Source organism: Elephas maximus, chromosome 2 (genome assembly GCF_024166365.1).
Source record: "Elephas maximus indicus isolate mEleMax1 chromosome 2, mEleMax1 primary haplotype, whole genome shotgun sequence".
NCBI lineage: Eukaryota > Metazoa > Chordata > Mammalia > Proboscidea > Elephantidae > Elephas > Elephas maximus.
Genome location: NC_064820.1, coordinates 144,399,651 through 144,425,472, shown reverse-complemented (window position 1 = coordinate 144,425,472; position 25,822 = coordinate 144,399,651). Strand labels below are relative to the sequence as shown.

General features: G+C 40.2%; 1 pseudogene; it reads left to right on the top strand.

Annotated features, from left to right (window-relative positions):
* The first annotated feature begins 445 nt into the window (after window positions 1-445).
* The window catches only part of LOC126067022 (GTP:AMP phosphotransferase AK3, mitochondrial-like), a 40,056-nt pseudogene continuing 14,679 nt past the window's right edge, over window positions 446-25,822 (top strand).

The window sequence follows — 25,822 nt, the reverse complement described above, 5'->3', positions numbered from 1 at the left end:
TGCCTTGTTTTCCAGGTCTTGCTAGTTTTTCGCCTTTGAGAGAGTGCAGTCTTATCACTTTTCTATCACTTGTTTTGGTGGCTTTCTCAGGTTTTACTGTATGTGTCTTAGGCTGGGTTCTCTAGAGAAGCAAAACCAGTAAGTAATGCTTATAAACATATAGAGAGAGATTTATGTTAAGGAAACAGCTCATGCGATTGCAGAGGTTGGAACGTCCCAAGTCCTTGGGTTAGGATAGAGTCCTTTCCCAATTCATGGAGCCGCAGAAGCTGGTGAACCCAAGATGAGCAGGTTGGAGAGCAGGGATCCCACTGACAGGTTGTGAGGTTGAGGAATCCCCAAGGTCGGCAGGCAAGACCACAAGGTTTCTCCTGCGTCACTTAGCTGCAGGGGCTGGTGAACCCAAGATAGGCAGATCGGGGAGCAGGACTCTTGCTCACAGGCCATGAAGATGGGCAAATCCCCAGATGGACAGGTAAGCTCAAGTCCCAAGAACCAGAGGGCAGACAAGAGACATCTGCTGGATCCAGAAAAAGCCTACAACTTTTGCAAGGTAAGCAGAAAGGAAGTAGGCAGTGGAAGGTGGAGAGATGAAGGCTGAGGGGGCGGTGAGCTGCCACAGGCCCCATCCCCACTAGTACCACTCAGCAGATTCCATCATGGGGGAGATCACGTCATTAAACAACTGCCAAAACACTGAGAATCACGACCCAGCCAAGTTGACACACAATCTTAACTATCACAGTATAGTATATACATATTTATATAATTTTTATATATGCACATGTATATACATTGAACCTATATTATATATTGGACATTGAACATATGTATTATATATGATACATATTAGACATATATATTTGGCAGAACTTAATTTTATATATATTTAGCAAATTCTCTGTTCATGGCTACAGGAATAATTAACTTTTTCTTCAACAGGCAATAAGGTACTTGTCTTAGTTCTTTAGTGCTGCTATAACAGAAATACCACAAGTAGGTGGCTTTAACAAAGAGAAATTTATTCTCTCGCAGTCTGGGAGGCTAGAAGTTTGAATTCAGGGTGCCAGATCCAGGGGAAGGCTTTCTTCCTCTGTCAGCTCTGGGGAAAGATGCTTGTCATCAGTCTTCTGTGGTCTAGGAGCTTCTCAGTGTAGGAATCCCAGGTCCAAAAGACACAAGCTCCTGGCTGTTTTTGCTTGATGGTAATGAGGTCCCCCGGTCTCTCTACTCACTTCTCTCTTTTATATCTCAAAAGAGATTGACTCAAAGTACAACCTGCTCTTGTAACATCATAGAGGTAGGATTTACAACACATAGGAAAATCACATCAGATGACAAAAAGGTGGACAATCATACAATACTGGGAATCATAGCCTAGCCAAGGTAACACATATTTTCGGAGGACACAATTCAATCCATAACAGTACTCAAATCAAACAGCATGACACATAATGATCTAGGTCAGTCTTTCTCAAATGGGATTCTGCAAGAGAATTCTTTCCTAACGCCCTAAGGTATTCATTGTATGTAATGATTTACTCTAAGTATCTACGAGGGAGTCCCTGGGTGGTGCAGTGCTGGGCTGCTAATGGAAAGATTGGTGGTTCTAGTTCACCCAGAGGGATCTCAGAAGAAAAGTCTGGTGATCTAATTCCAGAAAATCAGCCATTGAAAACCATATGGGGTTCAGTTCTTCTCTGACATCATAGGGCCACCATGAGTTGGAGTTGACACAACAGCAACTGGTATGCATCTACAATTGCACTAGTTATGAATTAACTTGTCTCTGTGCATTCAAGAAGATACAAGTCACATACCATCCTTGGTACCACCCTTGGGAGAATTGAGAAATAGCCACTCACATAATTTTCTGTGTCCTGTATGCTACCAAGAGTCATGGCCATGGATAGTGATGAGCTTCCTTCATTAAAAGGGGACAAAATTAAGCAATAGGAATGGAAAGAGGTAAAAGAAAGAATATACACCTCTGCACTGCTGGAGGTGACTTGACAGTTTCTTCCTATGTCCCTTCTTGCCTCTGCCCCTCCGTCCCTCTCCCTCCCAGTTTAGGGGTGGAAAGACTTTCTGCTTAGACGGTGAGGCACCAGAATGGAAGTGCACTTGCAGCATCTGAAAATGCATTTTGGAATCATTCCAATTTGGCTGAGCATGAAGTGTGTCAGATTCACCCACCTTGGGAGAGGCTTAAAACCATCCATTTATATAGCAATATAAACTGTACTTCACTTTATAACATGTGCAAATGCTGCCTATGTAGCAAAAAAAAAAAAAAAAAAAGTCAAAGCAATCTAGTAGTAAAGGTCTGAAGAAGAACGGCTTTAAAATCTGATATATTATTTATGCTTCAAGTGACTGCCAGTTGAGAGGATGGAACTAATGTTTATCATTAGTAAAAAGCCAGCCCTTCAACATGTATTGTGTAACTACTATGTGCCTGGCGCTAGGGAGTAAATGGAATCATGTCTATAACGGTAACTTAAAAAAAATTATGATGGTAATAACAGCAACGTTAATAGTTGTTGTTTGCTGCCCCAAAATCCATTTCCCCTTCTCCAACAACTGATCCAGATTCTCACTGCAGGTTCGCCCCTCCCTCAGTAGGGTTCCTTCCCCTGGATCTAAGGACAAGAGCATATGACTCAGTTCTAAGCCAATGAGTGTGTTGCATATTCCTCTGCCCACAATGATTGGTTCAGGGATGCACACGAGCTAAATTGGTCCAATCAGAATAAATCTCAGAACTTTTTCAGAAGCTACTGAGAAAGACCCCTCTCTTTTGAGATGGACTCAAACTTGAGAAAATATAATGCTACAGCTGCCCTGGCAGTCTTGTCACCAAAAAAGGACAGCCTGGAGCTTCTGGGGGAATCAAATGGAGTGAAAAGAGTTGGCAGCAAAATAAAGAGACAGAGAAAAGTTGTGTTCTGATGACATAGTTTTAGTACTAAATCCAACCTAACCTCTGGGCTTTCAACTTCCAGAGCCAATAAATTCACTTCCTGGTTTATGCCAGTTTGAGTTTAGTTTTTGAAACTGATAAAGAACTAGCTCATACAAATGGTAATGCTGATAACAAAAATAGAAACAATAATAATAATAGGAAGCAAGGGAGCCAGTGAAGACTTTATGTGAAGGGAGAATGACAATAGGTATTAAGACTCTGTATATTTTATAAGAACCTTGCTTTGACAGATCCAGGAAAGGTCATTTAGATCTTCCTTCTTCTTAGCCTTAGTCTGGAAGCACCATTGAAACTTTTCCATCAAGGATGACCCTGCAGATATTTGAAATACGGGAGACACAGCTTCCAGGATCACAGCAGCATATAAGCCACCACAGTCCACAAACTGACAGATGGGTGGTGGACTTCCATGTTACACTGTCATTATTCCTCTATCAATCTCATGTGAGCTAATTTATGTTTACAAAAATACGCATTGCAGCAGAATGGTGTGTGTGTGTGTATGTGTGTGCGTGGTATATGTGTGTGTGGTGTGTGTGTATGTAATCTCACACCACCTTTGCAAATTAGGTGTTATTCTCACTTCACAAATGAGGAGATGGAGGCTCAGAAAATAAGATATCTGCCCTAGTTCAAACATATGTAAGTGTTAAGCTGAGATTTGAAGCTTATACTGTCAGATAGTAATATCAACACTCTTTCCACCCTGTCTTGTGAAATGTTATTTATTATGAAACCAGCTTCTGCTTTTAGAAATTCAGCCCTACGACTCCAAGTTGGTAAGTAGATATGGCCTGAACAAGATTGGATTTACGTAGTCAGCAACGTCTTTCAAACTAAAGATTGATTCAAGTTGATTTTTCTCCAAGGTGGAGGTTGTACGGAACAGGGGAAAATTCTTACTTGGACCCTCCAGCAGCTCATCCTCAACCTGATCAGAGCTGGCTTCATTTGTCCTTGAAACTGACACGTGACTTTTGTTTTTCTGCTTTCACTCAATAGTCAGCATTCAAATGATTGTTTTAGGAAGTATAACTATTTTCTAAGGAGAGTTTCTAATCTCTTTGTACAATATGATAATTTTCTTGCAGAACAAAGATTTCTTACTTCTCCCAGAGATCAAGGGAGAAAAGAATTTTTAGTAGTAAGCACAAATTTCTCCTACAGATTCCAGTTTATGCACAAACCAACTAGTTGAACAAATAAAAATGCCGAAGTGGGGGCTTGCCAAGCAGTGGATTCAGTTAGTTCTCCTGAGGCCAGTGGAGACAACAAGTACTCTGCAGCTTATAACGCTTAGAAGCCAGTGTTCACAGCCAAGCCAGTCAAATCAGGGCTGAGGTGTGCATAACGAATAAGGTGGCTCCATGTTAAATGGGGGCAAGCTGGCAACCAGATTTAAAATCCTTTGGGAACGTTAACCTCTTGGCCAAGTCTGGATTAAAAGGGAATTGTTCACGCATGTTTCCCAACAATAGCTATTCAGCTGAGATACTTTCACAAGAGGGTATGTGAGATGTTATGACTCTATAACCCCTACCACTCAGCAAACAACACCGATGAGTCATTTAGTGCATTACTTCTGCACTGCACTAAATGATCCTTCCAGGGGCTTGAAGAGTTAATATGCCTTCTTAACATTTACCTTGCTGCTCTTCCAGCAGTGGTTGTCACTGTTGGTGTGCACAGAATCACCCTGAGAGCTTGCTAAAGCGAGATGGCTAGCCCTACCCCAAGAGTTTCTGATTCTGTAGGTATGGTGTGAGACCCAAGAATTTGGATTCCTAAAAGCCCTGGGGGATGGTTTGAGGACCATTGACCTAGAAAAAGCCTAGGCACCCAAAGAATCCAATCCTCAAGTGGCAAATCTGAGGTTAACATTCCTTAAGTGTCTCAGAAATCAGTATATTTTCAAATAAATCATATTGTCAAAAAATACGTGTATTTCTTTTTTGTGTTAGCTGCCTGCCTCTGTCCTAAAGAAATTCTTTTAATTTTGATTATTTTGAAAGGTGAGAAATGACATACCTATTTCCAGTTACTCAGAAAAACACATATTGTACTTGTCTTCAGTGAGAGGTAACAGGACAGCATTCAGGGACAGCACTGCATGTTTCCCAGCACACAAAGGGGCTCTGTACTTCCCTCTTCAATGTATAATGTTTTCCTTTCAATTTCTTTCAATTTCCTTAATAGCAAAGGGGTTAATATTTTCTGTTGTTATTTTTTATTTCAGGAAATTCCAGACTACTTGATTTCTCATAGTGTCAATTCTCTTCCTTTAAAAATATACATGGCTTCTGTGGAGATTGCACTGATTATAACTGAGCTGCAAAGACAAATTTACAGCTCATCAAAGAGAAAAGGAGGCAGCCTATTTGCTTATTGTGTGTATTTTTAATTTCTGTTTACTTACTCCATTGTACTTCTGTTTCATTTATTTTATTTACTTGTCCACAGGATTGGGTGTATAGGAACATGATTAGTACCAGATCGAATACTGAGGAGAGGACATGTATCTTGGCCATCATCTTCAGCCCTATCGCCCTTTGTCCCTCTCCTATTCCCTCACCACAGAATGCTTGTTAGCTGCATATCTCTCTGCTTTGGATTCACCACCCTCATCATGGAAGTAGAGGACTGGATTTGTTGTTGTTGTTTCCATCTGCACTGCAGACATTGAAGCACAGCAGTTTCCAAAAAGAGAATCGGACACAAAAATAGTCTCCTCCAGATGAGTGGGTGATGGTTGCCTGGATGGGAGTGATACGTGGGAGGCTCGACACAAGTAGGAAAATACTATCTTGCAGGGCAGACAGATCTACAAGTGTAGCGAATGAAGAAGGAGAGCTTTTATCATTTTCAACAGACCAGTGGAAAATATACTTCTGGTGCCCAGGGCACCATCTCTTTGATTCTTTTCTGGCTCAGTGGCCCCTCCTTCCCCTCATAAAAAGCCATCGTAAACAGCCTTAAATTTCCAACTCATCCAGGCATGGCCTCAGCCTAGGATAGTGGTGGGAAGGAGGATGGTGGGGTTGGGTTGAGGAGGAAGACCTTATTCTCAAGAACTTGGATCCCTTCTCCCTAACTTATGCCTGGGCTTTCCATCCTAGGTCTGACCTCACACTCAAAGTGGACTCTGGTCCTGCACTCTGGGCACTGGAAGGATCAAGTTGAGCCCAAAGAGTGCTAAAAGCCTACGCCTTCCTCCTCATCTCTGGGGTGGCTGGTGGCCACCCCCTCTAATCCCCCTGAGTCCTTGAAGTTTTTAAGTAGTTCTTTCCCCTTAGAGAAAGCATCTATCTCTTTATTCAAGACCTGAGGGACTCCTTTGCCTTTGGGGGAATTGGAGAGCAGGACCCTCAGGCCGTAGAGGATGAGGTGGGAGGTTGGGGCCAGGCCCTGTGAGCAGTTTCCCTAACCTGGCCCTGTACTGCAGGTGATGGGTGCAGGGGCCTCCTGTGCAGCTGAAGAGCTGGGATATTGGCTCCTATGGAAAGCCTCAACTCCTCTGATCCTTACCTCTTCACCTCATTCTGGACTCCCTTTCTTTGCTGGCTCTGTTTTGATTATTTTTGCCTCTGTTTACTCCATGAAAGGACATCAAACTCCTCCAGGAAGTACTGGTGAATCCAGGCTGCCATAACCTCTCTAAAAAAAAAAAAAAAAAGAGGTCCCCAAATCTGAGCATCACTCTTGAGGCCCTCCACCTGCTCAGTGATGTCCTTGAAATGGGATTGGGCCATGGGCCATCTGATCAGCCTGGAATCCAAATGATACGGAAGAGCTCTTTGGGCTTAAATCTGGAGTTGCCTGGAGCAGAGGAGCGCTTCACTTAGAGCCTGCAGACTGGCAGCCAAGTGCATGCTGAGCTGTGAGGGCAGCTAATTGGCTTGCCATAGCCTACCTCTCTGGGAGAAATGGATTTGTTGCTATGGTATCCCCAGGAGAAGTTTTTGCCTATGAATTTTATGAGCCTATCAAGAAATGCCAAGCTGTTACCAAATGATTAAGTTTTCCTTTGTCTGCCCTGAAGCCTAAAAGAGACAAAATAAAAGATCTGAACATTCTCTATGGCTTGCTTGCTGTAAATCATCACACACACCCTGCTTTCAAGCAGCCAGCTGCACGATACCATGCAGGCACAGAACCTGAGTGCAGACTCAGAACAAAGTGAGAAGGGGAACCCTAGGTAGGTACCACAGATATGGTACCTTGTCTGAAAGGAATGGATTGTTTTGATATTAGGATGTTTAATTTTACTTTTCTCAGAAAAGAGAAAGATAGAAAGAAAGATCCAAGGAAGTACTTGACTGTTCTGTTTTTAGGAAAGGTTAGAATCCATTTTGTAAGAAGTAAAGCTTCGACTTGACTCTACACTGCTCATACCATGGTTGGGAGGCAAGGAACAGAGGGGGACAGTCTATGTTTAGGCTGATGACTATTTGAAAAGATATTATATAGAAGAGGGAAAGGGCTCATGTTGTGTCACAAAGGACAGAACCAAGGAAAGAAAGTTACAAAGGGGTAAATTTTAGCTTAGTGAAAACAAATATATATTTTTAATGAACTAAACTAGATGGAGGCTAGTTGGAAATGAGTCCTCTTTCATCAGGACTAATGAAGTTCCTTACAAATGCCTAGCCTTCAAAGATACCTCATAGAAGGGATTCCCAATCTTTGAGTAGTAGATTTGACTCAATCAGTGACTCCCAAACCTGGCTATACATAGAATCACATGGGTAACTTTGAAAAATTACAGACGCCTAGAAATACAACCAGAATGCTCCCTAGAAGAGAGGATGGTGAAGCTTTGGCTCATTTATTTTAGACATGTCATCAGGAAAGACCAATCACTAGAAAAAGACATCATGATTGGTAAAGTAGAGGGTCAATGAAAATGAGGGAAACCCTCCATGAGATAGATTGACACAAGTCACAACAAGGGATGCAAACATACCAACAATCATGAAGATGGCACAGAACAGGACAACATTTCATTCTGTTACATGTAAGGTCAACTTACAACATCAACGACAACAGAAATCTGGTGGATACCACATTAAATAAGTGTTTACAGTTAACATAACCGATAAGAGATAAGCTGAGATCATGTGTCTCCTAGTGGGATGCCCTAAGGACACATTACCTACATAGTGTCCCTGCCAAACAAGTTTAACCTCAATCACTCATGATAAAACAAACCCAGATTGAGGGACATTCTGCAAAACCACAAAAATATCAAGGTAATTAAAGGCACACATACAAACAGAAAAAGTTAGAAAGTGTTCTAAACTAGAGAAGATGAAAGGGACATGAAAACAAAAAGTATTATGGACTCGTGATTGGATCCTGGATTTTAAAAACAGCCTTAAAGGATATTATTGGAACATACGGGGAAGTGTGAATGTGGACTGTTAGTTAGATGATAGTATTGTGTCAACATTAAATCTCCTGGGTGTGATAATTATATCGTGGTTACATAAGAGAATATACTTGTTCTTAGAATAAAAACACGGAAATATTTATGGGTAAAGTGAAATTATGTTTGTAGTCAATTCTCAAAGATTTAAGAATGTGTGTACAGAGCGGTGGGGTAAACAAATACGGAAAATGTTAATAATGGGTAAAATTAAGTGAAGGGTATACAGTTGTTTGCTTAATTATTCATGAAACATTTATGCCAGATAGAAAAATTTTTAAATAAGCAGTTGGAGAAAAGAAATAGTTACTTGACTCCCACCTGAGACCTTCCGAATCTGAAGCTCCTGGGTAGAGACCTGTGTTTTTGCTGAGATCCTCCTGAGATCCTGATGTGACCAGCCAAAGCACCAATCTGCAAACCAACAGTAAGAAACCATGCCTCCTGAAGCACTTTCCAATTGTAAATTCTGTGGTTTTCTTGAGAGCAGTATTTCTAAGCAGTGGGGAAAAGATGGATTATTCAATGTTCAATAGGCTAACAACTGGAACAAAGAAGAAGCTGGATACCTACCTAACGCCAAAATAAGTAGTAGATGGATCTGATGTTTAAGTATAAAATCATAGAACTGTGAGAATAACTGAAGAAAACATGAAATATCTGTTTTATTCAGTCTTGGAAAGAAGGTCTTTCTGAGCAGGACATAAAACTCACAACATAAAATATTGATAAATTTGTTTATATAAAAGTAAGAAAATTCTTCATGACCAAATAAACTTTAAAGAAAGACAAACTACAAATGGGAACTCATATTAGCACAACAGATGACGAAAGGGTGATTGGTAGCTGCTTTCCCCTCTATTTTAGAGTGGAATTTTTTTGTTTGTTTAAAAATCTGCTTTAATTATATTTTCAGGAATTCCAAGAAGAACATCACTGCAGTTAATGTTACAAAAAAGCAAAGAGGGACATCTGAACATGCAGCAAAAAATGGATTCACAGTGAAAATAATGCATGTTGGTACTAAAATATAGTTGGCTTGGCTCCCTGAAGGGGAAGGTTTCTTCCAAGTATCTGTTCACTTGAATTTTACTATGAAAAAAATTTTTTTTTCTTGAAAGCTTTGGGGAGGTGTCTAATTTATGCCACTGTTATTGCTAATGCTCCCTGGAAGCTGTATGGGGCAGTTCTACTCTGTCCTGTAGGGTCGCTATGAGTCAGAATTGACTCGACAGCAACGGGTTTGGTTTTTGGTATTATTGTTAAAATCTGACAAAGTCTCTCGTTTCATAAAAGCCATAATTTGCAGTCTATAATTTAATCAGAAAATTCAAAAGTACAACAAATACCTTGGCAACTGTGTTCTTGTTACATAAAAAGCCATTTGCAAAAAATATGTAACAAAATTTATGTAAAACAAATAATTTTGTCCTTATATACAGAAGTTTGCTTTTGTCTTCATACCCTCACAGCATACTCTAAAAAAAAAAAAATGAAACCCATTGCTGATGAGTCAATTTTGACTTATAGTGACCCTATAGGACAGAGTAGGACTGCCCCATATGGTTTTCAAGGAGCACCTGGTGGATTCAAACTGCCGGCCTTTTGGTTTGGAGCTGTAGCGCTTAACCACTACACCACCAAGGGTTTCCAAAAGAGGGGGAAAAAGCAGTTACCAACCCCCCCTTGAATTCTCTCATCCTGGGTAGGGTGAAGAATCTTAAAAGGCAAGGTAACTATTTTAAGCATCTTTTAAGTGAGTTATAATCATGCATCCTGGCTTCTGAACAAAGAAGGAAAAAGTAGTAATAGCTTTAAATCAAAATTCATCCTTTTGTCCTTTGCAAAGTTTCTTAACAGAGAGTTAAAATTGAATATATTTATGACTGTGATCCAAGGACATACAAGAAACATCTCGGCAAAATATACGTACATTATAACCCAAGCTGCTGAGAAGTTTCACATCTACAACACAGGCATATTTCACACCAACACAGCTTACAACACCTTAAGGAGAAAGATCACGCACACATGGGAAATGGTACCAAATCTATGTACAAACGCAGAGCCGGCAAGAACACGTGAAGTCAAAGAGATCAAAATACAAGCTTAAAAATACGTCTTAAAATCATCTCAAAGCCAAGGGCCACATTTACTGAAAAGGGAAAAAAATCTGATATTCTATAGATTACTTTGTAAATCTTGAAGATGCAGTTTTATGTAACTCACAATCTCAAGAGAAAATAAATTTCTGGTTTTATTTAGTATATAAATGTTTTGTAAATCAAAAAGAAATAGCAGCTGCCAAAGGCCCAATAGAAAAATGGGCAAAAGACATAAAAGAGAGTTCACAAAAAAAAGACAAATGCTTCTGAGATGTACTGAAAAGTTTGTCAATTCTTATCCATAATAAGACAAATGGACATTAAAATTATATTGCAATATCCTTTTCCACTTTCTAGACTGGTGACATTCTACAAGCCTGACAGCACATTGTTTTGGAGAGGCTGTAGGGAAACAGGAAACCTCGTACATTACTGGTGGGGCTGCAAACTGGAACAATCTCTTTGGAGGGAATCTTAGCAATAAATATCGATTGAAATGTTAATTGCACATATCTTTTCACCCAGAAATTTCCTTTCCAGGAATATAATCAACACACATATTATGTATGCAAAGATATAGATATAAGATGTTAGCTGTAGCACTGTTGGAAATAAAAGTCTGGCGATATCCTAAAAGTCCATTAATTGGACTTTAAATAAATATTGGGGCATACATATAATGGAATATTGCACAGCTCTCAAAAATTAGATAGGTATGTGCCAATGCGGAATTTTTTTGTAAGATCGTAAATGAAGGAAAAAGCAAGATAAAGAACAGTGTATATACTGTGAGCTCTTTTATGTTATAAAAAGGGGCTCTATGCATGTGTATACATACATCGTATACCTGTATTTCAGCAAAATGTCGAAAAATCTACAAGAGATTATTAATATTCATGATTTCTGACTGGAGTTTTCAGGTGGGGACATTCTTTTTAATCCTTCAAATAAGTAAAAATTCTAAAAAATTAATAATATCCAGGGTTGGTAAAGGCATAAGAATACAGACACTCTCATATACTGTTGGCGAGTTCTTTTTAGAGGTCAATTTGATAATGCCTATCAATTTTTAAAATGCTTATATTCTGTTGGAAATCCTGGTGGCATAGTGGTTTAAGTGCTATGGCTGCTAACCAAAGGGTCGGCAGTTCAAATCCGCTAGGTGCTCCCTGGAAACTCTATGGGGCAGTTCCACTATCTCCTACAGGGTTGCTATGAGTCGGAATCGACTCGACAGCACTGGGTTTTTAGGTTTTACTCTGTTACCCAGCAATTCCAAATTCTTGGAGCCCATCTCACAGAAATGCTTGAGAAACCTCACAAAATTATATGCACCCAGTGATAATTTTGGGGCCAATTAAGAAATTAACCAATGTGAATACTAGTGAGGCCATGATACAAGGTCTGGTGGTTCTTGTATCACGACAGAATCTATCTAATTAATACATAGAATTAAGACTAAGCAACTGTGGGAATTATTATCCCAAATAGGCTGCAAATATTATAAATCCTGACAATGTAAAAGTAATATGATTAACAAAACCAGCAGATAGAGGGAGGAGGTGTGGGAGGGTGGGCAATAATGCTAATTATGATATTGCTTATAGCAAAGTGAGTAATTCGGTCTGTCAAGTTTGAAGCATATGGTTAAAAAATAAATTTGCCAATCTCATAATGGTTTATGTAATGTCTTCTTCCCTCCCCTCCACTCTTTTTTTTTTTCTATAATCTGTTTTTCTAACCCTAGAGGGATCATTTAGGAAATAATATCCCTCGTGGTAAAGAAACATTTACCCGAAGTTCATCAATTCTTCAGGTTCCTCAGGGCCACAGCACATGACTGTGTGTGTTGTGTACTGCACAGCTCTGGGAGGTGCCTGTCACAGGAGTGTAATGTGGATGGGGCCCCTTAGGGTTGGGCAGTGCTCACCTGCACAACTATAAACAGCAGGCTGAGTTTATTCTGGTTTTCTTTCCTCCAAACATTGAAGTGTATTTAAAGTTAACACTTTTCCGTTAAACATAGGGTATATAAAATGATCCCATTGAATGTGAGTATTTTTATTTAGAGCAGCAGTACAGTGTGATGGTTAGAATACAGGTTCTGGAGTTAGCTTACATGGAGTTGACCACTCATGAGGTGTGACTTTGGGCAAATGACTTACTTTCTCTATGTCTATGGTGAAATGAACTCCTTTATGTAGGCTTTAGCCTTGGTTCTTTGGAAGAACATCTTGACAGATTTTTCCCCAAAGCCCTGAGGAGTTACCTTTGCCCTAGTCTTCTACCCTAGAGGGTTTATTACTTTTGCCCAGGTTGATTGACATTCCGGGGTAAGCTGTAAACAACTTGGTTTGATAATTTTTATCTGGTTCTGGGCTGCACCCTGCCCTGTGATTGGAATGTACCTTTCAGAGATTGGTCAATGGACTATGCAAATGGTGAGTTGTATCCTGCTATGCAAATGAAGTATCTGTGGTCCACCAAGAAGAGATTGGTCAATCTGTGGCCCCGGTAGGATTACCATGCCTTAAAATTGACAAGGAGTTTGTATATTTAAGCAGCCAGCCCCACAGAGGTTTTGAAGAGAGAAAGAAGCAGGCAGAGAAGCAATAGGGACAAACAAAAGGAAGAGAAAGGAGGCAAGGAACCTCCTAAAAGAGCTGTAACACAGGTCAAGGGCTGTAACACTGAAGATGGTGACAGGCCCAGAAGGGGCCCAGCAGCAGAGCTGGTGGCAACAGACCGAGAGGAGGCCTGCATAGTCAAGAGGAGCTGAGAAAGCTGTCCTGCACTGAAGAAGGGAGATTTTGCCTACATGCTTCCTGATCCTGAGTTGTACCCTGTTCCTTAATAAATCATTTAAGTATGATCTGCGAGTTCTGTGGGGCCACTGCAACAGATATCAAACTCAGAAGGGAAGTAGAGATGCCGCGGGAGGGATGGCTGACGTCAGAATTGATTAAAATGTTGGAGAGTAGAGGTATGTCTGACCTTCACCTTACAGGAAACAGCTTTGGGCTGCTCCTGGTCATTATCCCTCCTGAAGTTAGACAGATTTGGATGCTTTTATTACTATTCCCACCAGTTTATAGTGTCCCAGCTTTTCGTCTATAACCACTTGCCACTAAGTTGGTTCCAACTCATAGTGACCCCACATGTGTCAGAGTAGAACTGTGCTCCTCAGAGTTTTCGATGGCTAATTTTTTGGAAGGAGATCACCGGGTCTTTCTTCCAAAGTGCCTCTGGGTGGACTCAAACGGCCAACCAATTAGTTAGCAGCTGAGCACATTAACTGCACCACCAGGGACTCTTCATCCATAAGGCAGAATAATTATAGCTTAAGTGGTAGTTGTGAAGATTTAGTGAACTACTCCATGTAAATTGCTTAAGCTGTGGAACTAAGAAGTTGACTTGGCAGCCAAACACGTTCAACCTGACTTCAAGGAGAGAAATAAAATCAAGGACTCTAGTCTCCAGCACTGCTTTGTGATCCTGGAAGGGGTGGCTCCTTGGATTCCAGTTCAGTAGAAAAATTTGCCTACCTCCATGATTTGCCTTTGTTCCAATTTCTCATGGATTGTGGTTGCAATATGAATATTTTGCTATGAACCTTTTATATGTTCATCAAACACGACCAACAGAACAAATCGTGTGCATGTTTTGCTTTTCTAAAACCACAATATATTTTAAAGAGTTTGCATAGAAGCTACTACAATATCCTCATTTTGTAACTGCTTATTAACTAAATTCAAACTTTTAACAATTGCGAAATGCTCAGAGAGGTTTAGTGCTTGTGGCATTTGTTGATTTGCAAATTTGACAGCCAACCAGGTCTCTGGCGAATTGTGACTTAACCTCTGAGGGCTGCCCAGGCTCTGTTGTAGCTTCTTCATTATGTTAAGCTCACTTGTCATCAAGAAAGTGTGATGGGAGTGTAAACAGCAGATATAGACACAGTTTTAACCAATACTGGAAAGCACTTCCTGTGTGCATTATTTATTGTTTACACCTCTTCTGTTCCTGCTGTAGAGTTGATTCCGACTTGTAGAGACCCCACAAGGTTTCCAAGGTTGTAAATTTCTAGGGAAGCAAATTGCCACATCTTTCTCCCTTGTTTACACCAGGGAATCCAAATTTATTCTGTTTTGAGGGAAATGGAGGTTCATTAAGGAAGATAGTGTGACTAAGGGTATCATCAAAACCCAATGTCTTCATGCCTGAAATTCAAACAAGCTCCCTCAAATTAAACAATTTGTGAGTTTTCAAATCCCTAATTGGTGGAGGGCCGTCACAGAAACCCACAATATGCATTTATGCAGAATTTAATGCAGCTGGCTCTCTCTGTGGAATAAACCACTCAAGTTGACTAGAGCTTTCCAGATGCTTCCCCCTAGCCTGCCTTGGACCTGCTTCTTTGCTTTCTGTCCACGGCCAAAGGGGCCCGGGCACATGCACAGGGCCCAGGTAAGCATCTTGATGTATTTTTCAGGGAAAAACAAAACCACACATAATTCTGTAAGGCTGAGTTCTACTTCCTTGTTTTCTGATTTCTTAAGGATTTACTTTTTTAATATCTACACTGTGTGTCTCTCATTAGTTTGCTCAGGATTATAGCTTACAGTGAGTAACCAAATTCTTCATACTCCATCACTTCACCACTTCCCTTTTTGAGGACTTAACTTTTAAAAATAGATTTTATTTACTTTTTTTCTTCAATATTTAAAATAGGCACATAGTTTGAAATTCAAAAGCTATAAAATAGTTTTCAGTGAGTAGTTCCCTTTCTATCCCTGACTTTCTACACAGTTCCCTTCTTCAGAGCCAGATGATGTTATCACTTTCTTGTGTGCTTTACCAGAGGTACTGCATATATGTGGTCTCTCCCTTGCTTTTGAAATAACTAACACAAGCATACTACATGCAAAGTTTATTTCATTGTCTTTGAACTTGACAATGTGTATGCATTTTATGAAGGGCTGGTCTATTTGGGAAAGTCACTTTCTGGCTCAGCATACAGCTCCAGGGGCTGCCCATGTAGACTAGGGAGGGAAAATAGTCCACCTACCAACCCTGGAGATAAGTACAGTCAACTCCTCCAACTGTGTGGAGACAGATCTCACAGCCCTATCACTCTTCTGTCCTTTTCAAGATTTGAAGGTAACTTCTGAATGCCAAGCATAGCACTGGACACCTAGTAGGTACTCAATAGATATCTGCCAATTGATCAATAATCAAAAAATGTTAAACCTACTAAATTAAGAATAAACATGTTGCAGACCTGGTAAAAGCTGTTTAGACTTCATTAAAAGGTATTTGTGGTGAAACAAGTTTATTAGTCTATTTTTTCTTAGGCTAAGAAAACCCAGCACATGTGCTAGTCCTAAGGCAAAGGCCCAGAGTCTGGGCAGGACTGGATACAGGCATAACCCAGAGCAGCAGGGATCAGAAATAACCCAAGGTGTGAGTGCAAACCAATGATCAGAAGAGGAATCAAGGACAGGTCACAGGAGAAACATCAAGCATCAGCATCAAAAGGGCAACGGCAAGTCAATAGAAAGCTAGTAAGGTGAAAGCTAAGATGTTAAGGAGCTCAGGAACTAGGGAAGGAGTGGAAGAGCAAAGATATGATGGGAACCAAGAAAGGGTGCTGCGGAGTTTGCTAACTATCTAGCTGGAGAGAAGAGCGCTGAGCCAAATGATAAATCTTGTAGTAATTCAAGACCCTTGTCTTGGGAAGCCATATGTTTTTAAAGGTATAACTGCACACTTGGTATGTTGTTCAAAGCCCTCTAGAAGGACTCCCATTGAAATTGGTCCATTTAACAGCCATTCAAGAAAGTCTGTCTCATTGCTTTAGAGTCAAACTTTACTCACAATAGGATCAATAACTCACTGAGATCTTTTTCCTCCTTCTTTTAAAGAGGAATGAAATAGCTGGAACAAAATCAACAAAACAACTTTGATACTCAGGACCTTAGGAGAAGCTATTATTGGTCATGTCTGAATGTGGCCATGAACTAATCAGCTGAGAAGTAATTATTTTGATGACTTAAAAAGAAATTGTCCAGGCTAATTTTATTATTCAGCTATCAGAATCAGGCTGAAGCACTACCCACAGCCCATTTTCAAGCCCAGGGACTTTGTTACCAGTCCTGGAAATAACGTGAGGGTCCAGAATCCCTAGGCAAAACACTTTCCATCAATGCTTCCCCTCATGGAGAGGTCTGCCTCTCCATGATAGCATATCCTGGAGAAGACATAAATGTGAGGGCTATGTCACAGGACAATGCCATTGACTGTGAATTCAGACAAGTAGAAGACTCAAATAACCAGAACTATGTAATGCATGTGCTACCCTTATTTTGAAAAAGGGAGGTTAAGTTTCTAGCAGGGCTTCTACCTGTAATTTTTCCCATCTGTTTCACCCACATTTAAAAAATTTGGGCCTATTTAGGTTTTACTTCATCGGACATGACTGAAATGGGCAGAACCAGTTTGAAGCCCTGATATATTGTCCCTCCATACACTTAGGCAATATTTGCTGAGTGCAACCACATGCTCAGGTTGGTGGTTTAGCACAGCAGTAAACAGGACTCAGAACCTACCCTCAAGGAACTCACAACCTAATGGTATTAATTAGGACCAGAATTTCACATAAAACTAAAAAAAAAAAACAAGCCCGTGGCCATCCAGTCAATTCCAACTCATAGCAATGCCATAGAACAGAGTAGAACTGCCCCATAGGGTTTTCACTGAGTGGCTGGTGGATTCAAACTGCCAACCTTTTGATTAGCAGCCAAGCTCTTATATACTGTGCCATGAGGGATCTGAATTTCACATAACTTGTAATCAATTTGGAAACCCTGGTGGCAGTGCTATGGCTGCTAACTCAAGGGTCGCCAGGTCGTAATCCACCAGGCGCTTCTTGGAAACTCTATGTGGCAGTTCTACTCTGTCCTATAGGGTCACTGTGAGTTGGAATTGATTTGACGGCACTGGGATTAGTTTGGTTTGGTATAATCAATTTGTGCATAGTAATTTTAAGATCCCGATTGCTGTACTTCAGGGTTTTATCCTTTCACCATACTTATTCAATAGGTTGGCTGAGCAAATAACCTGAAAAGCTGGATTATAAGAAGAGCAGCACTGAAGGAAGACTCATTAACAAACTGTGATATGCAAATAACTCAACCTTGCTTGCTGAAAGTGAAGAGGACTTGAAGCACTTACTGATGAAGATCAAAGATCACAGCCTTCAGTATGGATTATACCTTAATATAAAGAAAACAAAAATTCTCACAACTGGGCCAATAAGCAACATCATCATAAACAGAGAAAATACTAAAGTTGTCAAGGATTTCATTTTACTGGGATCCACAATCAACACCCATGGAAACAGCTGTGAAGAAATCAAACGATGTATTGCATCAGGTAAATCTGCTGCAAAAGATTCTCTTTAAAGTGCTGAAGAGCAAAGATGTCACCCTGAGGACTAAGGTGCATCTGACCCAAGCCATTGTATTTTCAATCGCTTCATATGCATGCAAAAGATAGACAATGAATAAGGAAGACCAAAGAAGAATTGATGCCTTTGAATTATGGTATTGGTGAAGAATATTGAATATACCATGGACTGCCAGAATAACAAACACATCTGTCTTCAAAAAATACAGCCAGAGTCTTCTTGGAAGCAAAAATGGTGAAACTTCATCTTGCATACTTTGGACATGTTATCAGGAAGGATCAGTCCCTTGGGAAGGACAACATGCTTGGTAAGATAGAGGGTCAGTGAAAAAGAGGAAGATCCTAGATGAGATGGATTGACATTGGCTACAACAATGGGCTCAAACACAGCAACGATTGCGAGGATGGCACAGGACCAGGTAGTGTTTTGGTATGTTGTACATAGGGTCGCTGTGAGTATGAACCGACTTGACTGCACCTAACAACAACACTGATGTGTAAAAAGGAGCCCGGGTGGTGCAAACAGCTAAGCACTCAGCTGCTAACTAAAAGGTTGGTGGTTTAAACCCACCCAGCCCCTCCATAGGAGAGAAAACTGGCAATCTACTTCCATAAAGATTACAGCCAAGAAAACCTAGGGGGCAGTTCTACACTGTCACATGGGGTCACTATGAATTGAAATCAATTTGATGGCACCTAACAACAATTGATGAATATTAGGTCTGCCATGAAATGTCAGAAGAACAAACAAATCAGTCTTAGAAGAAATTCAATCAGAATGCCCCTTAGAAGTGAGTATGGCAAGACTTCGGTTTGCTTTACAAGTCATCAGGAAAGACCAATCACTAGAAAAGGGCATCATATCTGCTTAGGTAGAGGGCCAACGAAAACAAAGAAAACCTTCCATGAGATTGACTGACACAATAGTTGCAACAATGGCATCAAACATACCCACAAACATGAAGATGGCACAAGACTGGGCAATATTTTGTTATGTTATATATAAGGTCACTGTTACGGATTGAATTGTGTCCCCCCAAAATATGTGCTATAAATCTTAACCTCTATACCTGTGGTTATAACCCCATTTGAGAAAGGGTTTTCTTTATTATGTTAATAAGACAGTATTAGTATAGAGTATGTTTTAAGTCAATCTCTTTTGAGATATAAAAAAGATTAAACAAGCAAGTGTGAAGCAGAAATGGGGTAGAGAGATGCCAAGCCACATGAAGATCGCTCAGGAGCAGACGCTCAAAAGAGACAAGGATCTTCCTGCAGAACTGACAGAGAAAGAAAGCCTTCCGTTAAAGCCAGTGCCCTGAATTCAGACTTCTAGCCTTCTAAACTATAAGAAAATAAACTTCTGTTCGTTAAAGCCACCCATTTGTGGTGTTTCTGCTATAGCAGCACTAGATAACTAAGACAGTTCACCAAGAGTTGGAGCAAAACCTGACAGCAAGTAAGAACGCTAATAATTGATATATATTACCTCATTTAGTTTTCACAACACCATAATTAAAATTATGACATATGAATTATGGTGTTGGCAAAGAATATTGAATGTACCATGGACTGCAGAAGAATGAACAAATCTGTCTTGGAAGAAGTACAGCCAGAATGCTCCTCAGAAGCAAGGATGGCAAGGCTTTGTCTCAGGTATTTTGGACATGTTATCAGGAAGAACCCTTCCCTGGAGAAGGACATCATCTTTGGTAGAGGTTCAGCAAAAAAGAGGAAGACCCAAAATGAGATGGATTGACACAGTGGCTGCAACAATGTGCTCAAACATAGCAATGATTGTGATGATGGTTCAGGACCAGGCAGTGTTTTGTTCTGTTGTACATATGGTTGCTATGAGTCAAAACCAACGTGACAGCACCTAACAACCCAACAACTAATTTATGATGCCAGGGTCTATACAGGCTCTTTGTGGGCATCACCGTACTGAATTCTCACAGAAGTTCTAGGGGCCAGCAACTGTTTATGATCCTCACTATATGGATGAGAAAATTGAGGCTTTGAGAGGTTGACTGACTCATCGAAGAATGCCTATCTAGAAATTATCAGAGTCAGGATTCCAATTCAGGTCAGCCTGATTCGAGAGCCTGGGCTCTTAACCACTAGGAAATACTGCCTCTTATCATGGGTGGTCAAACACTTAAAAGACCACTTTAAGGCCCTTAATAGGGCAGACCCACAGCTAGAAAGGAAATGCAACTAAGGCTTTCCTAATCCAGCTGTAAGGGCAGCAGATGATTGAAAGGTGGTATGTAAATCAAATTTTTGAAAATCTTGTTTGAAAGTCATTTGGGGGAGTGTGCGTCATTCCTTCACAAAGAGAAGAAAAACATAATTACAACACAATCAGTTACAATAGATCTATTTGGTAAGCTCAGATTTGTGTGTATATATATATATGTATACATATATCAGAGTCAACTCAATGGCAGTGGCTATATATGTATATTGGTGTATATATATATATATACACCAATATGTGTGTGTGTATAGGTATATATATATATATATATATATATATATATATATATATATATATATATATATACAGACACATGACTGCCTTGGTTAGGGTTGGGTTCACCTGCCAAGCTCTGTCCCCCTTAGCCCAAATTCTCTGCCTCCTGGTGACACGGGTAACTTGTGACCTAGGCAAAGAGGAAGAAAGAACCCACATACCCATCTGCCAATCAGGAGTTATTGGCCAAAGGGTAGGGTGGCAGAAGAGGAGGAGGCCTGAAGTACACATGAAAGCAGACTTGGAAGGATGCCTAATTAATCCCTCTGTTAGCCCACCACTTATTGCTCAGCTCCAGCAACAAAATAAAAACTAACAGTGCTGTGAGTCAGATACTCATGAAGCTATTTGAAACACTCTGAAAAGAAAACAATAGAGTAAATAAATATCATCAGAGCTTCTCCTGCAGATTAAATCAGTTTCCATGGAAGTAGCTAGAATCTCACCATCATTCCAACAGTGTTGTGATGGGTATGGAAGGAAGAGCCTCCTACCCCAGAATTGCTGTCAGGAGATAGCCTTTATCTCTTAGAATCTGTACTGGGTTGACTGTGTCTCCCTAAAATTCACATCTACCTAGAACCTCAGAATGTGACCTTATTTGGAAATAGGGTCTTTGTAGATGTAATCAAGTTAAAATGAGGCTATACTGGAGTAGTATGGGCTCTAATCCAATATGACAGGTGTCCTGTAAGAAACAAAGAGACACAGAGACAGACAGACACAGAAGGAAGACAGCCATGTGAAGATGGAGGTAGAGATTGGAGTTATGCTGCCAAAAACCAAGGAACGCCTGGGGCTACCAGAAGCTGGAAGAAGCAAAGAACAATCCTCCCCTAGAGGCTTTGGAGGGAATATGGCCCTGCCAATACCTTGATCTTGGACTTCTGGCCTTTAGAACTGTGAGCAAATAAATTTATGTTGTTTTCAGCCACCCAACTTGTGGTACATTGTTAGGGCAGCCCTAGGAAACTAATACAACACCTTCTGGGATTGCTTCAGCTGCAGAAATCTTCCTTGCCCAAGCTCATGCCCTTCCCAGAGGTGGCCCACACTCCAGGACTGATGGAGGAAGGTTTGATTATAGAAGCCCAGCCATATTAGCCCAATCAGAGTCCACTCTGACAGACCATTTGATCTCCAGAGCTCCCCAAGAGGTCGACTGAGGCTGTGGACATTGCTGCTCAACTTCTGCCTCTGCTTTCTCCCTCTCTCTTCCATAGATGTTGATCCCAAGGTCACTTCCTAATAAACAATCACACTAAACTCAGTTTCAATGTCTACCTCTCAGAGAGCCCAACCAGCAACAAGGATCTATACAAACTATTGTAAAATGGAATTTGTTGAACTAAGTGGAGGAGTGTTACATTTATCGTGGATAAAATCTAGGAAGCTAGGTTGAAATTAACTGAGAGTTGCACCTATGGATCCTGGTTTCACGGTGTCAATATTAACAAGAATGCTTACTACTGTTTCAAATGGGATACAAGTTCATACAATTTATTTATCAGCATGTTTTTCTTCTGTGGAGAATTCATCTGTGATAACATTATTGGGATCCATTTTTCCTCCATTTAGTAAATGTAATAGATTTAAAAAATGACTACAATTTTCCCCCTTCCTCTATCCATGCCTGTAACAATGTGACTTTGCAATCCTTCCCATCAAGAGATAGGCTAGCCCTTGAATCTTGGCTGAACTTGTGACTTGCTTTGACGAATAGAATGTAGTAAAAGTGATGTTATGTCAGTTCCAAGTAAAGCCTTGAAAAATCCTTAAACACTTCTGCTCTCTCTTTAGGGTCCCTGTCCAGCCACTATGTGAAAAAGTCTGGGCTAGCCTACTGGAAGATGAGGAGACCAAGTGGAGCAGTGAAAAGCCGACCAAGCCAAGGCCACCCTATGGTTCTCAGCCCTCCTGGTAGACTCATGAGTGAGCCTAGTCAAGACCAGAAGAACCACCCAGCTGAGCCTTGTGCAAATTGTTGATGTGCAAATTTGTTAGCTACATAAATAATCACTGTTTGTAAGCAACTATTATGCAGCAAAAGCCAACTAATAGAGTAGCTAGTGGTTATTTCTAAGGCTGATTTGGAGAATGAATGTTGCAGCAAATTGGTCCATTTCCAAAAACCTAATAATCGATATCATTGTTTTCCTCTCTATCTCCCCTTTTCCTATTCCCAAAGTGGGACCTGAGTCAATGATCCTGATGGAAAGAAACAAAGAAATTGCATATAGGTGTTGTTAAAGTTTCATGTTAAAAATGGCTCAGGAAAAGACAACATAGTCATACTCAGAGAAATGATCTTTCTGGCAAATATATAGAAAGAGGTTTGTGGCTAAGTGGGAGGTTTGAGAACCATGACTTTGAAAGTTCCTACATAGTCTGCTGTCTAATGTTTCTCTGTCCTATGGACACAGAAGTGGGGACTTACAGCAGCAGATTCTCATAGAAAGCCTTTAGGAATCCAGCAGTCTCCCTTTTTGTGCTAGTTTCCTATAGATTATAACAAGTGAAGAAAGACTACCTCTATTTTCCAGAAATGGAATAAACAGTGTCTTAATTTCTTGTTGTTGTTATTGACAAGGGCTGTTGAATTGGTTCTGAATCACAGCAACCCTATGTACAACAGAGCAAAAAATTGCCCAGTCCAGTGCCATCCTCCCAGTGATTGCTATGTTTGAGCCCATTGTTGCAGCCACTGTGCCAATCCATCTTGTTGAGGGTCTTCCTCTTTTTCACTGACCATCTACTTCACCTATTACATTTGTGGAAAGAGGCCATGGAGAAGCCCAATGTCATCAATCAGAACAAGTCCATAATTTGTTATCATCCACACAGTTGAATGGCTTTGCATCGTAAGTAACATACAGGCTTAAATTTTTTCTTCAGTTATTTCAGCTTGAGAAATGCTGAGTGTGTTCTTCCCTCTTGGTTTTCTAGCTCCAGGTCTTTGCACATTTCATTAAAATACTTTCTCAAGCCTCCGTTTGAAATCCCCTGTTTAGCTCTTTTACTTCATCTTGTCTTCCGTTTGTTTTAGCTACTCTGCATTCAAGAGCAAGTTTCAGAGTCTCTTCTAACATCTATTTTGGTCTTTTCTTTCTTTCATGTCTTTTTTATGACTTTTTGCTTTCTTCATGTGTGATGTCCTTGATGTCATCCCACAACTCGTCTGGTCTTTGGCCATTAGCATACAATGTGTCAAATCTATTCTTGAGATGGTCTCCAAATTCAGGTAGGATACACTCAAGGTCATATTTTGGCTCTCCTGGACTTTTAAAAAATTTTTTCAGCTTCAACTTGAATTTGCACATGAACAGTTGATGGTCTGTTCCACAGTTGGCCCCTAGCCTTGTTCTGACTAATGATATTGAGCTTTTCCATTGTCTCTTTCCACAGATATAGTTGATTTGATTCCTGTGTATTCCATCTGTCTTAGTTATCCAGTGCTGTTATAACAGAAATACCACAAGTGAATGGCTTTATCAAACAGAAGTTCATTCTCTCACAGTCTAGGAGGCTAGAAGTCTGAATTTAGGGCACTAGCTCCAGGGGAAGGCTTTCTGTCTATTGGCTCTGGAGGAAGGTCCTTGTCAGCAATCTTCCTCTGGCCTAGGAGTTTCGCAGCACTGGAACCCTGGGTCCAAAGGACACACTCTGATCCTAGCACTGCTTTCTTGGTGACATGAGGTTCCCTCTGTCTCTCTGCTCACTTCTCTCTTTTATATCTCAAAAGAAATTGGCTTAAAATACAACTTAATCTTGTAGATGATTCCTGCCTCATTAACATAACTTCCACTAATCTCACCTCATTAACATCATAGAGGTAGAATTTACAACACATAGGAAAATCACATCAGATGACAAACTGATGGACAATCACACAATACTGGGAATCATGGATTAGCCAAGTTGACAGATATTTTGGGGGGGCACAGTTAAATCCATGACACCATCTGATGAGGTCCATGCATGTAGTCACCATATATGTTGTTGAAAAAAGGTATTTGCAATGAATAAGTCCTTGGTCTTTCAAAATTCTATCATGGAATCTCCAATTTCTATCACCAAGGCCATATTTTCCAACTACAAATCTTTTTCTTTGTTTCCAGTTTTCACATTTCAGTCACCAGTAATTATCAATACATCTTGATTGCGTGTTTGATCAATTTCAGAGTGCAGAAGTGGTAAACATCTTCAATTTCTTCATCTTTGGCATTAGTGGAAACCCTGGTGACAGGTTAAAAGCTACAGCTGCTTACCAAAAGGTCATCAGTTCAAATCTATCAGTTGCTCCTTGTAAATCCTATGGGACAGTTCTACTCTGTTCTAAAGGGTCACTATGAGTTGGAATCAACTCCGGCAACAAGTGTTTTTAAGTTTTAGCAGTAGTTGTAGGTGTGTAAATTTGAATAATAATCGTATTAACTGGTCTTCCTTGTACGTGTGTGGATATTATCCTATCACTGATGGCATTGTACTTCAGAACAAATCTTTTTTTTTTTTTTTGACAATGCATGTGGCACCAATCCTCTTCATTTTGTTGTTTCCTGCATAGTAGGCCACATGATTGTCTGAGTCAAAATGGCCAATACCAGTCCATTTCAATTCACTAATGCCTAGGATATCAATCTTTACGCATTTCATTTTTGATGACTTCCCATTTTCCTGGATTCATACTTCATATGAAGAGACTCTGGAACTTGATCTGGAATGTCAAGTAGCTAAAGCAAAAGGAAGAAATGATGAAGGAAAAGAGCTGAACAGAAGATTTCAAACAGCAGCACAAGAAGACAAAGTAAAGTATTATAATGACATGTGCAAAGACCTGGAGATAGAGAACCAAAAGAGAAGAACACGCTCAGCATTTCTCAAGCTGAAAGAACTAAAGAAAAAATTCAAGACTTGAGTTGCAATATTGAAGGATTCTATGGGAAAAATATTAAATGACACAGGAAGCATCAAAAGAAGATGGAAGGAATATACAGAGCCACTATAACAAAAAGAATTGGTCAACATTCAACCATGGTGTATGATCAGAAACCAATGGTACTGAAGGAAGAAGTCCAAGCTGCACTGAAGGCACTGGCAAAAAACAAGGCTCCAGGAATTGACAGCATATCAATTGAGATGTTTTAACAAATGGATGTAGCACTGGAAGTGCTCACTCGTCTATGCCAAGACATTTGGAAGACAGCTACCTGGCCAATCGACTGTCTCTTCGGAATATTTATGCCTATTCCCAAGAAAGGTGATCCAACAGAATGTGGAAATTATCTAACAATATCATTAATATC